The sequence below is a fragment of the Balaenoptera physalus genome (genome assembly GCF_965194825.1).
Source record: "Balaenoptera physalus genome assembly, chromosome: 13".
In the NCBI taxonomy this organism is placed as follows: Eukaryota; Metazoa; Chordata; class Mammalia; order Artiodactyla; family Balaenopteridae; genus Balaenoptera; species Balaenoptera physalus.
The window spans coordinates 54,516,360-54,531,561 of NC_138892.1; the positions used below are offsets into that span (position 1 = coordinate 54,516,360).

The 15,202-nt window shown below is 44.0% G+C and overlaps 2 protein-coding genes across 8 annotated transcripts in view; both read right to left on the minus strand.

Annotated features, from left to right (window-relative positions):
- MON2 (MON2 homolog, regulator of endosome-to-Golgi trafficking) overlaps window positions 1-15,202 on the minus strand; it is a 204,650-nt gene that overhangs the window by 50,379 nt on the left and 139,069 nt on the right. The gene's annotated exons all lie outside the window — the stretch shown is intronic.
- LOC309641994 (uncharacterized protein) overlaps window positions 1-15,202 on the minus strand; it is a 20,684-nt gene continuing 5,482 nt past the window's right edge. Inside the window, exon 2 of one of the 3 annotated variants that reach the window (XM_082422885.1) lies at window positions 1-3,248. The gene's annotated coding sequence lies outside the window, so the exon portion shown is untranslated. Of the gene's footprint in view, window positions 3,254-9,262; window positions 9,433-15,202 lie in introns of those variants that run through there. The other 2 variants (XM_082422886.1, XM_082422887.1) reach the window with 2 other exon arrangements.

Consider the following 15,202-nt stretch of genomic DNA (forward strand, 5'->3'; position numbering starts at 1 on the left):
GACACCAGTCATATTGGACTAGGCCCCACCCGCGTGACCTCATTTTACCTTAATGACCTCTTTAAAGGCTCTATCTCCAAATACAGTCACATTCTGAGGTAGTGTGGGCTTGGATTGACAAGTGATTTTTCGGGAGACACATTTCAGCCCATAACAGTGCCCCTCACTGGACTGCAGGCCTGCGGGAGGCTGTGGGGTGGCATGGTCTGATGTCCTCTTCCCAGTGCCACCCTAGCCCAGGAGAGTGACTGTGCCCCTGAGCTACCAGGAAAATGGAAAGGGGAGTTTCTGAGGGAAGGGACAGAAATGAGGGGCAGGAGGGCAGGAGAGGATCCACTCTTTTCTGGGAAGAAAGGGGTTAAGAGTGATGCCCTCAGATGGGAAGAGGATTAGAGGAAGGGAAGGGGACCATGTTAAACCAAGAGGGATCGTATGCAGAAGAAAGGAATATGAACACACTACCCACTCTTCCGGAGCTTGAGGGCACTAGGAAAGGGAGTAGAAATCACGATTTCTAGAGCCAAGGGGAAAACCATAGAAACTGACCCCTAGCAACACTGCTGCCTGTTTCCTCTGTCCCTTTTAGGGGGAAAAAACTGCCTCAAATGTTATGACGCTTTGCACAGGACACAGAGAGGAGCTTGCCCGGTCGTCATTTCATTGAATTCTCGGGCTTGGTCAGCCTTTGAGAACACAGTTCATTGTCTCCAAGCAGCTGACCTGGGTTTTACTGCTCTCGGGCATGAATATGCATGGTAAGGAGCCCCAGATGTGCCGAGGCTGCTGGCAGGTTTTCAGGACTTGCAGGCTCACAAGCACACGCGCCGGTCTGCTCGGGTTTTAGGCGGTGCCAGCGGAAAGAAGAGCCAAGAAGTTTCCCTCCCGGGGGTTGTTACTGCGAGTCCGTCCCCGCTGGATGCGTGGGCAACACCCGGCAGGGAGGGCTCGGGCGGGTGCAGCAGGACCTGGGGGAGGACGGAATCTTGACCTAGGGTTTTGGATGGGGGTTAAAGCACAGCACTCTCCTATTTTCTCACGTTCCACGTTTGCAAAGAGCTCGGCGGGGAACTAGCTAACAGTGCAAGGGGGAAATCCAGCCACAAAACCACTGAACTCTTCCAGGGTGGTGAGCCCCTGAGGTGCCTGTGCCCCAGCTTCTGGCGCCTTTGTCCCCGGGCCCACCGCGCGCTCTGGGCGGAAGGTCACCGGCGAGGTTGGTCCGGGGGGCTCACCCGCCCCGAGACTGGCTGCCTGGCCCAAGGCCAAGTCCCGCCGCGGCCACTCTCTGCCATTCCGACGTGAGTGAAGGCTCCTTAATAAGAGTGTAAATAAAAACCGGGCTGAGAAATGAGTTTTCCATGCCAGCAATCACCGGCCGAACCTCGGCTGTAAATAGCCTGGCGGAGCCGCGCAGATGGAGTCCCCGCACCTGGGGGATCCGGCCATCTCTGAGCAGCGCCGGGGCCACAGCTGGACGCAGCCCAGACGCCAGTCCTCCGGGAGAGGCCGCGCGCGCCGGGCCCGGATTCTGCAACCACAGATAACGCGCCGCCCGGCGGGCCCCCCTCCCCTCCCCCGCACTGGAATCATCCTAGCCTGCTATGTCCTCGGGAGGGACGGACCGCCAGGCCCCCTAATTTATGGTCATTGGTGTAATAGCTCTAACGTGATTTATCTGACCGCAGAGGAGATGGCAAACGCTTGGAGATGAATGATTGGCCGGGCAGGCTCTGTGCATTTCTGATTGGCCTTATTAATTTCGAGCAGAGCTGGGCAGCAGCCTCTTGACTGAGACAAGGAAGTCAACTTGGCAGCAGCCTCTACGTAGAGCCAGTTGGGGCCTGGCAAAGGTTTAGCTTTGGCACAAACTGAAGGAATAATGTATTGCTTAAAAATTCGGGGAGTTTCACAGAATGTGCTAGCATACTGATTAAAGCAGATTTCATTTGAGAGAGGGTAAGGATCTTTTGATTTGACAAATTCCTTCCCCCCCCCCACTTTGTGTTTGTATAGGCCTTGGGGGTAGGAGGGAGAGCAGGAAGAGTATTTTTTTGTTTTTTATTTTTAATGTTTGAGTGAGGGGCAGGGGGATGCAACACTTACTGCTTAGAAGGGAAGGAATTTGGGGGAATCATGGGGCAAAAAAGTATCCAGAACATCCTTCTAAAAATGTTATATTTCACAATCATTTGTGTGGGGAAAAAGATTTCTTGCCTTTTGAGTTCTCTTCAGACATCACAACTAGTATTTACGGTATATATAAATTACTGGATAAGCACACCAATATACCACACTTTCACAAGATCATTACTCTGTGTCACTGTAGTAACTGTCATTTAAATGTCACCCTTGAGTGATGCGACTTAGCCCCTTGAATAAAAGGGACCAGATAAGAATATTGGGGGAGTTAACAATATTTAGTGGAAACTATTTCCATATGACTGAATTACAAATTCAGTAGGGGTGAATATGCCATTTAAATGTACACATATTCATTTACTGTATTTATTTGTGCGTGTAGGACTCAAATGTAGACACACAGCACTAGGCAACCCCCAAATACAATCCTGAACACTCTGTTCCTCAGGGGAACCAGAACAAAGCCAGAGTGAGAGCAAGAGAACGTGACTGCTTGGGGAGGGGGCAGGTTGGTGTCACACGTGCAGTGGCACAATCATTTCTTTCATTTATAGCTCTAACCAGAAAAATAGACTGCGAGCAGCTGAGTACCAATTTATTTTGCTGCCTGAACCGATGAGTGGTTGCCTTAAATGTCATTGAGCTGGAAGGCTGTGCATTTCATTCCCTGCCAGGTTACAGGAAGCTTTGAAGCAGGTCGAGAAGGCGCCCAGTAATTGTCCTGCCACCTATCAAGGTGGGCAAGTGCAATCCTGCCAGGTAGAATTGGCCCAGTGGGGGATGAGAGCTGCCTGTCGTCACTGACGCATCTCATCAAATGCTGCTGGAGTAGAAATGAAGGTGGCCCGTTTAGTCCTATTACAAGAGCCAAGTGGAGCAGAAGGTAAGGGTTACCTTCCAGAACAACAAAAATGGATTTGGAGGTTAGGAGCGGGGATTTGTTTGGGCCACAGGCCATACAATGTGCACGCGAAACACAGGTCCTGCGTCCAGCTCCCTAAATGTGTAACACATGAAATAAGTCCAGTTAACACAGGTATGAAGGAGTGCTGTGGAGAATCAGAGATTAAGAGTCTAGAAGGGTCAGGGAAGGTTTTCCGTGTTGACCACTGCACTGGGTCATGAAGGATGAGTAGGAGTTGGTCCAGGATAGAGGGTGAAGGTCATGCTGGCCACGGGTGGATCATGGAGCATAAAGGAAAGGAGGCAAAGAACAATCCTGTTTAGTGCCTGATGAGGATCTTTTTGTACAAGTTCAAGCTGCATCTCACCTCTCTGTGAAACTAAACGCTTATAAGATGCCAGAAATTTCGCCCCCTAATAAAGATTAGCAGTCAGGCGTCTCCTAACTTTCTCAAGACCTTAATAGAAAACCATGTATGTTTCTTTAAGCACATCTAGCCGTAATGACTGCAAGCAAACCAAAACCACAAAAGAGAACTAAACTCTGAACTCCGAGTATAACTGTTTTTAGCTTAAAATAATCCTTCTCCACTAATTTGACATGTGACCCAGAAACAAATACTAAGTGCTATCTCTCCAGCTTTCCAACTGAACTCTGGTCTCTAAGGACAGACAGGCTGGCAGCGAAGCAGCGGCATTCCCTCCATCCACACAAAGGTCTGGCTCTGCCCCGCCGCCTTTCCCCACTGGGCTGCTCTCTGGACACTGCAGGAAACTCATCTGTCATCACAACAAAAATCAGCTCCGTTCGTTTGCCTTCTTTTGTTCACTGGGAAGCTCCCTCCCAGGTCACTCGGTAGATGCTTCTCTTTCTTCCTTTCTTCCTCAGCCTCCCAGCGTCCTCCTCCTCCCTCTGAACTGCTCATTGTCAAAGATCGGAATTATGACTGCGGAACTGACTGCTGCCCTCAGTTAAAGAAAAAAGGAAAGCACCTCTTTTGTCTTACTTCAGTCCACCTCACAGGCTGTGTCTTGTATCAGCTCTAGTTTTCTCCATAAAGATGTAGTGGTACTAACCTTGTCTCAGAGAATACACATTCCCTTAGTTGTGGGTCCTGGGCCATCACAAACAGCATTCCCAAGTCCTCTATTCTCATATGCAGCCCATTTCCTATCTTACCTCTTACCTGAAAGTAGCTCCTTCCCTTTTTGGCTGTATTGTTTCAATACTTCCCTGTGATTTGGATTTGAGCTTTTTCAGAGGCTTCCTTGAAGAAATCACAGTGCCTGTGTATCAAGGTCAGGAGCCTGTATAGCCCAGGGGCTTGCCAAGGGGTCTTGCACTTGTGAACAGCAGTTCTGGGTGACTGACAGGCCTTGGGGTTTTATTCATTCATTTTGCAAACTTTACAGAAGCCCCTTCACTTCTCTTAGGGGATGTGGAGAGGAATAAGAAGCCTCTGGTCTCGGGCCGCAGACCTTAAGTGTGTAACGCTCACATGAAAGAGTACAATGAGAGAGGTATGAAGAGAGCTGTGGAAAATCAGAGAACGCGTTTAAGCGTCTGCAAGGAAGCGCATCTCTCCCACATGTGTTGGTCATGGCACTGGGTCAGGAAGGATAAAGAGGAATCAAGGGGAGGAGGGGTTGGAAGGTCACGCCAGCCACGGGTGGAAAACAAAGCTTAAGTGAGAAGAGGAAAAGTAGGACAGGTGGAGAGAAGAGGCAGGGAGGCATCTATGGGGTCGATTAGAAAAGAGAATAAACAAAGGGAAAGATGGATATGGACAGGAGTGCAAAGGGGAACCAGTAATTGTCTCCACTACTACTTGGCTGCACCCACGCCTTGAATAGCCAGGCGCACTCCCAGGGCAAACACCATCCTGACTATACTATATCCATTTCACCAGAAGATGCTGAAGCTTCAGGAAACGAGTGACTTAGAATGGTCACAATATGTTACTAAGAGCATAAGGCAGGTATAGAAAAAGAACAAAAAGACCCAGGCATTAATAAGTTGCGAAGAAAATACACTGAAATGGTATTAGCTCTGGGTGGTAGGATTATGAATTATTTTAATTTTCTTCTTTTTACTTATCTGGATTTTCTATCCTATGGTGAGCATGAATACTACTTCATAGGCTACTAACTGAGTAATCTTTAATAAAACATTTCCTGATAAAAGGGTTCCTAAAGTTTAAGTTCATGATGGTGGTATCTGATCCTTAAATAGAAAAGCAAAGATAAAAAGCTAGGAGTATCTCATTCAGCATGCAGGCTTTGTACAGATAACTTGGGTTATGTCTCATTTATACGTACGTAAATACTGCAGCCACCGCCATCCTCACTCTACGCACAAGGGCAGAGACAAGCCTACAGCCATCTTAGTATCCCCCACCCCTAAGGCAACACCTCGCATAAGCAGATGCACATTTAATGAATGTTGTTTAACGAAGGATTCCTAGACCTTCTGACCTTAAAACCAGGACCCTTTCCACTACAAGATGTTTCTCGTACTTCAGCATGCATCACAATTATCTGGAAGGCTTATTAAGACACAGAATCCTGGGCCCCACCCCCAGAACTTCAAATTTCATAGGTCTGGGGTAGACCTGAGAATCTGCATTTCTAACAGGTTCCCAGGAGATGCTGATGCTGTTGATCTGGGACCAGACTTGGAGAACCACTGCTCTTTCATACTGTCTGCAGGTGGAAGGGTCCTAAGGGCTGCCTGCAGTCGCACATACTTTCACAACCACGACTTGAAAGAACGCTCCAAAAGATACCACGAAGAAGAGTCACAGCTAAAATAGCTGGCAGAGAGCTGAAATGACCAAGAATGCTTCTAATTCAACAGCTTATTTATTACATTTTGTCCAGTACTAGGACTCATTGTTTGGTATCTTCAAAGATCATGGAGTTTGGTCATGGAGTCCAGAATAGCACACAGGAAATGGAAAATAATGATATGTACAGTTGGATGACAAAATGTGTGGTACTGAGAAGTTCTATGAGAGAGAAGGGAGGGACCAATGTTAACTAGACTTGAAAGGCAAAGCTTTACTGAAAATCTAGTTTGAGACCTTGGAGGATGCTATTTAGGGTATTTATTGCTGTATAGCAGATCACCCCGAAACTTAGTAGCTTAAAACTACTATCGAGGGACTTCCCTGGTGGTCCACTGGTTAAGACTTCGCCTTCCAATGCAGGGGGTGCGGGTTCGATCCCTGGTTTGGGAGCTAAGATCCCACATGCCTCGCAGCCAAAAAACCAAAACATAAAACAGAAGCAATATTGTAACAAATTCAATAAAGACTTTAAAAATGGTCCAGATCAAAAAATCTTAAAAAAAAAAAAAACCAAAAAACTACTATCATTATCTCATGGTTCTGTAGGCTGACTGTACTCAACTGGGTGGTCCTGCCTGGGATCTTTCGAGTAGTTACAGTCAGAGAGTAGCTGGGACTGGACTCGCCTCGAGGCTCAGCTGGGCTGGTTGGCTAACGTGGCTTCTTCACTCCCATGCTGATGGCTCAGCCTCCTCCACGTGGCTTGTCTGCCTGGACTTATTAACGGCAGTTCAGGGTTCCAAGAGACAGGAAACCGCCCGTCCTCTCTTAAAGAGCAGGCCCAGCATTGGCAGAGTGTCACTTCTGCCACAGTCTATTGGTGAAATTAGTCACAGTCAAGCCCAGGTTCAAGGGGGCAGAGGAGTATCTCTCAGTGGGGGAGTGGCATGTGCACAGAGAAGAAACTGATGGCAGCCATCTCTGGAGACAAGCTACCACAGATGGGCAGGCAGAGCAGACAACATAGAGCATGAAGATGCAAGAACCAGATGGGGGCCGGGAGGAGATGTGAAAGCTTGTACACAAGAAAAATCAAAGGAGCTGAAAACTGAAATGAAGCGTCTGGGTCGGATCTGATAAACAATGGGGGAAATCACTGTAAGTTCTTAGGTAGCAAAGTGGCTTTCACTCGCTCAACACACCCACGTGCATCGTTCGCCTGCTGGCATCAGGGTGGAGTGGTGTACATACAAACATACACAAGGCAGGCACGGGCCAGCCGACACAGATCAGAGTGTAGTGGGAGATGCACATGAGTGAACAGGCACTTACAGTTCGGTGTGATGACTGCTAACAAAGGGGAAAGTGTAGGGTGTTATGAGAGCATCTAACTCAGATAAGGAAGCAGGAGGGGAGAAGAGGGGTAGCTCAATTTTTTTTCTTTTTTCTTTAAAGGTCCCTCTAACAAAAGTTCCTGGGCAAGATTGGAGGAGGGAAAGACAGAAGCCAAGGAGACCAGTTAGAGCACTGTAGCTAGACAGGTGATTAGAATTAGACACTGTAAATCTCCTCCATCTCTAATGAATGAAGATGCAGCCCTGATAGAGAGTATACCTAGAGCATGATGGGTGTTAAAGTTGTCACATCTTTCCTTTTAAAGATTTGGTCCTACCCAATATATAAAGTCATCTGATAAAACCTGTAAAATGACAACAGGTGGTTGGAAAGCGCCCAAGGCATTATTGGGCACACCTGGGAGATCACATCAAAGGCAGCTGTGTGGAGTGTTCCTTCTCATGCCCCGGAAGCACCTCCCAGATTGCAAAGAAAGAGCTTATTGTACTCTCAGAGGCACACGGAGTCACTGAGTAACCTTTCGGGGAGGAATTTTGATTTTTTTGTGCTTGTCTACATTAGATAAGCTCGTGTCTTTAGGACAACACCTGCAGTAAGTTGCTTATATGCTGTTCCAAGGAAACAGGACTGCTGATCGTAATCCCAGAGAACTCGCTTTCCACCAGAAAGGGGGCTCCACTTGGTCCTCCGAGTGGTGGCGCTGGGCCCAGCCCCGCTTCCTACATCTAGTGCACCGCCAAATGCAAAGTGGAGGATCAATGAATATTTGACTAGCTAGGGTGTATCAAATTTTTACAGATCACAGATGGCAATGGGGTGAGGTACACACAAAGTACTTAACTCTGCATCCTAAACTCTGTCAGGAGCTCTAAGCATGCAGTTAACTATTTAGAGAAATGGAGGAGGTTCTAATGTACTACCGAGGGCACAGGAATAACAGTTACACTGAGCCCTGGTATAGAGTACACTGGAATAACTTTGCTATGGAAAATGGTGACAGCTAAGTCAACAAGATGAGGTGGCATCTCCTGTTTGTCACTCTTCCCATTACTGTTTCGAGCCTGTTTTCAGGCATCTCTTTTCCTGTCTACTCCTTTTGTTCTTTGCTTGCTTTCATTGAAGATTCTTCCCCAGAGACTGTGTGGGTATGGAGGGGAAGGGAGGGAATTGGTAGGAATGTCCATTTTCCTCTTGCTAGCTTGGGCTTCTGCTAGCTCCCACCAGAGTAGAAGAGGGGAGCTGGAGAGAAGACCACTGGGGAAAAGAGAAGTGGAGGCAACAGGAGGCCCGAGGCAATGTGGGGAAGAACCCCCCTGGCCCAAGGCAGGGCAGAGGATAAATACTGAGATAGATAGGAAGCGAAGAGACCACTCTAAGCAGCAGTCAGCCAGCAAGCCGGCCAGCCTGGCCCTTTGCTGACTTTCCTCTGCCTTGCTTTTGCTTTGTCTTTTCCCTGGTAATGACACCTTACTTGGAAAGAGAGGAGGAGGAAATTCGGGTTCATCAATTTTAGATATTTAGTTGTTCACAGTTAAATGCTATATTAGTTTTCTATTGCTGCTGTACTAGTACCACAAACTTAATGACTTAAAGCAACACAGATTTATTATCATATAATTGTGGAGGTCAGAAGTCTGAAATGGGTCTCACTGGGCTAAAATCGTGGTGTCAGCAGGACTTTCTGAAGGTTCTAGAAGAGACTACACTTCTTTGCCTTTTCCAGCTTCTAGAGGCAACCTGGGTCCCTATTACACTGTGATTGTATTGGGCTCACCAGGTAATCCAGGATAGTCTCCCTATTTTAAGGGCAGCTGATTAGCAACCTTAACTCCATCTGCAATCATAATTCTTCTTTGCTGTGTAACCTAACATATTCATAGGTTCTGGGGATTTAGGATGTGGACATCACAGGGTGGGAGTGGGTGGGGTTGACCTCAAACACTGTATAACCTTTCTGAAACTACACTGTTTCAAATTTTTCCTAGTACTCTTGAAAACCAAGAAGAACTCAATGTCAGTTGTTTGTTTTTCCTCTTATGGGTTTGCTGGAGACAGAAGTAACAATCCTAACCATCTGTCATTTAAACAAGGGAAGATTTATTGCTTTTGACTAAAAAGACACTTGTCACAATAGCAATACTACACCCTTCCGCAAAGACAGAGCCCCTCTTGCAGGGGCCGCAGCATACCATCAGCATGTCACCTGGCTCCACTCTCTTACCGGTGCTGCACAGTGCTCTTTGCCCTGAAAGGCAGTCAAGAGGATATGACACTGTAACAAAGGGGCAACAGACAGATCCACCGTCCTGGGAGACCCCGCCACTTATTTGGATCAGTTTTGTAGTCTCTATAGAATGGAAAGGCTATCATGCAAAGTGACTCCTGGCCATTTATTGGTCGACTCAGGCAATGTGCCACAGCTGCTAGCAAGCTTAAGACGAGTGCTCTAGTCCCAGACAGGCTAGACTTCAATCAACAAGAGAAGACTTGGATTGGCTATTGTTTTTGACAATGTTGGTAGACATCACAATTAGGCAGGGGAGATAAAGAGCTAACATTACCAAAGAATAATTTTTTAAGAAAATAATACATTCTGCATTTTATCTTTTTCTGAGCCATTTCCTGAATATTCCTTTAAACTGGCAATAGGACCATCTCCCTGATGACAAAAGGCCGTTCTTTAAGTGGTAAGGTACATATACAATTTCAGGAGCGTAGAATGGTAATTGTGTGTGTGTGTGTGTGTGAGAAAAGAGATTAAGATTGAAATTATATAAGTGTATTAAGCATGTGAAAGAGACTTTAGACTACTTCAAGTAGCTACCATTTATGAACACTCCTTGTGTCAGGACTTTGTTGGGCACTTTAGGTATATTATCTGTGATCCTCAGAACGACATTTCGTTGTAGGTATTACAAATAGGAAACTGAGGATCAATGAGATTAAGAAATTCACCTGAGGCCACACAGCTGTTAAACAGCAGAGAGAGGAAATAACCCTCTGGCCACCTGATCTAAAGCCCTCGCTCCCTCTCGCACAGAATAACTCACTGCTGGATCACCATGCCTCTAAGGTTAAGTGGTGGCAATGGAAATAATGTATCGATAGAAGTTCCACTGCCAAGACCCTGAAGTCACCAGGTTCTGTCCTCGCCTCCTCAACCTACTAACTCCCCAGCCAGCACTGACTCCCACAGTTTCCTGATTAGTGACTTGCCTAGAGCCCCATGACGAGTCAGCAGGATGTAACTGTGAGTGTGCCTCTCGTTTCTGGTGCCACATCACTTCTCCCCAGAGGTCAGGCAAACAAGAAGAGGGAAGAAATGAAGAAACTGAGCAAAAAAGGTGCGGGGGGAGACAAACTCAGCACATTCATTTGTGTAGGAACGAGTAGCTCAATTTTGCAGATCACTGAAAAAGTTAGACATACTATTTGCCATGCAAAGACTACAGAGCACTGCCCTGCCAAACTTGGAAACTGATTTTTCCATCATTTACTTGGCCTCATTATTAGACTGCATCCTCAGAGAAGATCTATCTTTTAACTCAAATTCAATATTTGACCAAACAACTAAAAATGTTAATAAAAACAAACAAAACCAAAATCAACAAGAGCCTAAATATTAGGGAAAATTCCTTTTGTGAATTAAATTCACTTAGTAATAAATTCATTTTTAAGGTTAGATGACTTCCTTTTCATTAAGGCTTTGCAAGCTTTTGATTTACAGAAAGATGTTATTGTTAATGGAGTTCAATTTTCCTGAGAATTCAGCATCATTTTTAAAGCTGAGAGTGCATATGCATCTAATATTATGCAGAAACCATCTCCCAGGCCCTACACAGTGCACACTGCCCAACTGTTGTTGAAACCAGTCCTGCAGAATAAGTGGTCTCTCTAACTTATCTTATCCCCATAGAAGCTAGTATATTGGAGGAGTCACAGTGATACTCATTAATACTGGTTAAATAAAGAAATGTGTATTTATGTACACATATTCACTGGCTCATAGAATTACACAAGTACATTGATTTTCCAAGGCAAAACAATTCAGGTAAAACTGCCCTCCTCTTTTCCTGTACCCCTTCTTTCAAAAATTCTCTTCCTTTTAGGTTTTCTTCTTCAACACTGCTATTGACATTAATTTTAATTAGATTAGAATCCTCTACAAAATGCTGGGGAAGAGGAGACAAAAGATACATTTGACCTAGACTCCAAGCTTCACAGATGGTATATAACATGGAGAAGAGCCAGAACAGATTTTAGCACAGTGTTCTACACTATATTACATCCCTAAAGGATGGCCACTGTCTATTAGAAAAGAACATGAATGGCATGACTTGAGAATCAACTTCAGGGTCCTTACCAAAAGTACACTCAGGCAGCCTACAAAAATGCTTGAAATTTTAGCTAACTCCACAGGGTAAACACTGAAGGTTGCTATTGCAATCATCCAAGTAAAATTTTTGTGTTAACACTTTAGTATTATTCATGTTAATTATCTAGTCACTCTATAAGTCTTTGAAAAAATAAGGTAGGCAAGTTCAGAGTTTGGATGACAGTAAAATGCCAAAGTCTGGAGCATATGGAGAGGCCTGGTGGCATGGAGGAGGGGTTGGGGGAGTAGAGAGCCCTGGTGAACAAAAAATCAGCAGGAGGGAACTGGATACCATGGGTAAAGATAATGTCACCGACAGGAAAGAGAATGATAAAGGAAACTAGCATTTACAAAAAAATAATTACACACCAGGTAGGCCCTGTGTTCAGTACTTAGCATATATTAAAATATGAGATTCAAGACAAAAGAGAATTTTTGTGCTTACTTATAGTCACTCAAGCTACATTCAAATATATTTACTGTTGTTTTATTATGTGATTTAAAATGACAAAAAAAGGGGGTGGGGTAGAAAAGCAATGAGAATAGTACCTTTTCCTAGAGGAAAAGTACCATTCCTCTAGGTCTAAAAACCTGTGAACTAGAGGGACAAATTTTCTGTCCCCCACATACATACCCAATATACATGGTAGGGTAGACAGGCATAGGATAATCACTATAAATACCCCCATTCAAAAAGGGAGAAAACACCATAGGCATGTGGCAGTCTCTCACCCACAGCAAATCAAACTGGGCACATGTTGCCAATTCCTTGATTAAGATTCACTTCTATTGCCTGCGATGATTCTCCTCAGCTCTTGGCTCCATCCTCTGAGGTATTCTTCCTACTCCATAAAATATTCCTGCCTGTAGAAGTTCTAGGGTCTAAAAGCTTCTTTTCATTTTGAAGCCATCTCTATTCCTTATAGTTCAAGCTGATAGTACTTCTACAATGTAATTTTCTGAAAAGCTTTGTAAGTTTCCTATGAATCTTATTGCTCTCATTGGGGTTTACTTCATTAGACAAAAGCCACATCAACAAATCTTGCCTACATGGGGCTCCCTGTAAGGCATCACCTTAAATTTTTCTGGGGTCTTAATAAAGGATTTCACAGTCTAATCCTTAGTTTCATCTTTACCCTGAGAACTTTTCATGACAGAGCTGTGCATTTGATTTTGTCCTGAGGCCTTTTTTTTACTTTGGGAATATTCTGCTGCAAGAGACTGGTCATCAGAAAAGGGTTTTCTTTTCTAACCCAGCAAGTCCTGACTTTTATATATTTCCTCAAAATTTTGCTTGAAAACTGAATAATTTCTTCTCTAGCTCATCATTATCTGTATTTCATGATATCAGCTAAAAGAAACCAGTAGAAACTTTAAAAGTTTAGCTTGAAAACTGTTCGGGCTGATGCATCAGTTCATTAAGTATTATTTTCTATTTCTACATTATCCTAAGCAGCAGTTTTATTAACAAGAGCTTTTCCTCCAACTTTAATAATTTTTTCCTCACTTTCCTTTAAGCCCTACTGACAACCTCAAGATCCATCAGATTTCTGCTACTAATCTCTTCAAGGCCCTTCCAACATATGTGGGCAGCTCAGCTGCAAAGCCACGGTCATGTGTTTTAGGTTTTGTTATAGTAATACTCCATTTCCAGGTCCCCAAACCATTTCTGGTTATCTACACTATGTAACAAATTACCCCAAAACTTTGGCTTAAAACGACAACCACAATTTTATTATTATCTCTCATGGTTCTGGGGCTTTACTAAACTTGCCTACATGGTTCTTGCTTAGGGTGTGTCCTAAGCTTGCAGCAGATGGTAGCTGGTACTGGAATCATCTGGGACTTGCTCATTCATATGCATGGTGCCTAGTTTGGGAAGACTTAAAATAGCTGGGGCAGGCACAGCTGGGTTTCCTCAGATCTCTCTCCGTATGTCTATGTGATCTCCCCATGGTCCTTTCAGAATGGAAACTTCAGGGTAGCTGTTCTATAAACGCCATTAGGGTCAAGAGAAAGGAACACAGACTATCGTCACAAATCTGAGCGATGATGGTCAAAAGCAGATCAGGGTCACATACATTCAAATGTATTAAATTATTCCAACATTTTATTCTCCAAGAAAGACCTATTTCTCTCCTCACTTAATGAGAGAAAGGGGGGCGGGGTAAGGGTGGAACCAAATGTTCTATCAGGATAGCTAAGTTCTAAAGCAGGGGTCAGCAAACTGGCCTGCAGGCCAAATCTGGCCTATGGCATGTTTTTAGTATTGCCCATGAGCTGAGAATGATTTTACATTTTTAAAGAGGAAGAAGAAGAAGGAGAAGAAGGAAGAGGAGGGACAGGAAAAGAAGAAAGCAAAGGAGGAGAAACAGCAGCATATGCAAAAAAGACCATATATGACCCACAAAGCCTAGAATATTTAATATCTGGCCCTTTACAGGAAATGTTTGTTGATCCCTACTCTAAAGCACTTTCAAATGTTTTCAGATGTTACTACAGATAAAACAGCAAACCTATTGCTAGGATGCTTTTAACATATAGAGTTTCCTCACAAAAATAGAGTAGATAGTGTAACAACACAGAATCTTGCCAAATCAATTATCCCTTTTCTATTGTATATTCAATCCTGAATCTCCATATTCCCTCTCATTTTTCCTCTATCCACCTACCAACAGTCTTATCTCCTCATTAATAAGCAATCGTTCTTCCCCTACCACCTCCTTCAAGTTTTGTGTGTGCAATTTTCTTTTCCTCTTGTGTAACTTCTCTCCTCAAAAGACATAAATGTTTGTTATTCCTGAAGAACAGTCAAAAAGGCAACCTATCGAATGGGAGAAAATATCTGCAGCTCATATTTCTGAAAAGGGGTTAATATCCAAAATATATAAAGAATTCATGTAGCTCATTAGCAAAAACAAACAATTTGATTAAAAAATGGGCAGAGAATCCACATAGACATTTTTCCAAAGAAGACATACAGATGGCCAACAGGACATGAAAAAGTACTCAACATCACTAACTATCAGGGAAATGCAAATCAAAACCATGATGAGATATTACCCCACACCTGTTAGAGTGGTTATTATCAAAAAGATAAGAAATAAGTGTTGGCGAGGATGTAGAGAAAATGAAATCACTGTGCACTGTTCGTGGGAATGTAAACAGATGCAGCCACTACGGAAAACAGTATAGAAAAATTAAAAATAGAGCTACCAATTCCAGCAATTCCACTTCTGGGTATTTATCTCAAAGAAATGAGAACATTTACTCAAAAAGATAATAGGAACCCCCATGTTCACTGCAGCATTATTTACAATAGCCAAGATATGGAAACTACCTAAGTCTTCATCAATGGATGAATGGATAAAGAAAATGTGGTATATATAAATACAATGGAATATTATGCAGCCATAAAAAAGAATGAAATCTTGCCATCTGTGACAAAATGGATGGAACTTGAGAGCATTATGCTAAGTGAAATAAGTCAGACAGAGAAAAAGAAATACCATATGATCTTACATATATGTGGAATCTAAAAAAATAAAATTAAATAACTGAATTCAGTTATTCTGGTGGTTGCCAGAGGCAAGGGGTGGGGGGTAGCCAAAACGGGTTGAAGGTGGTCAAAAGGTACAGA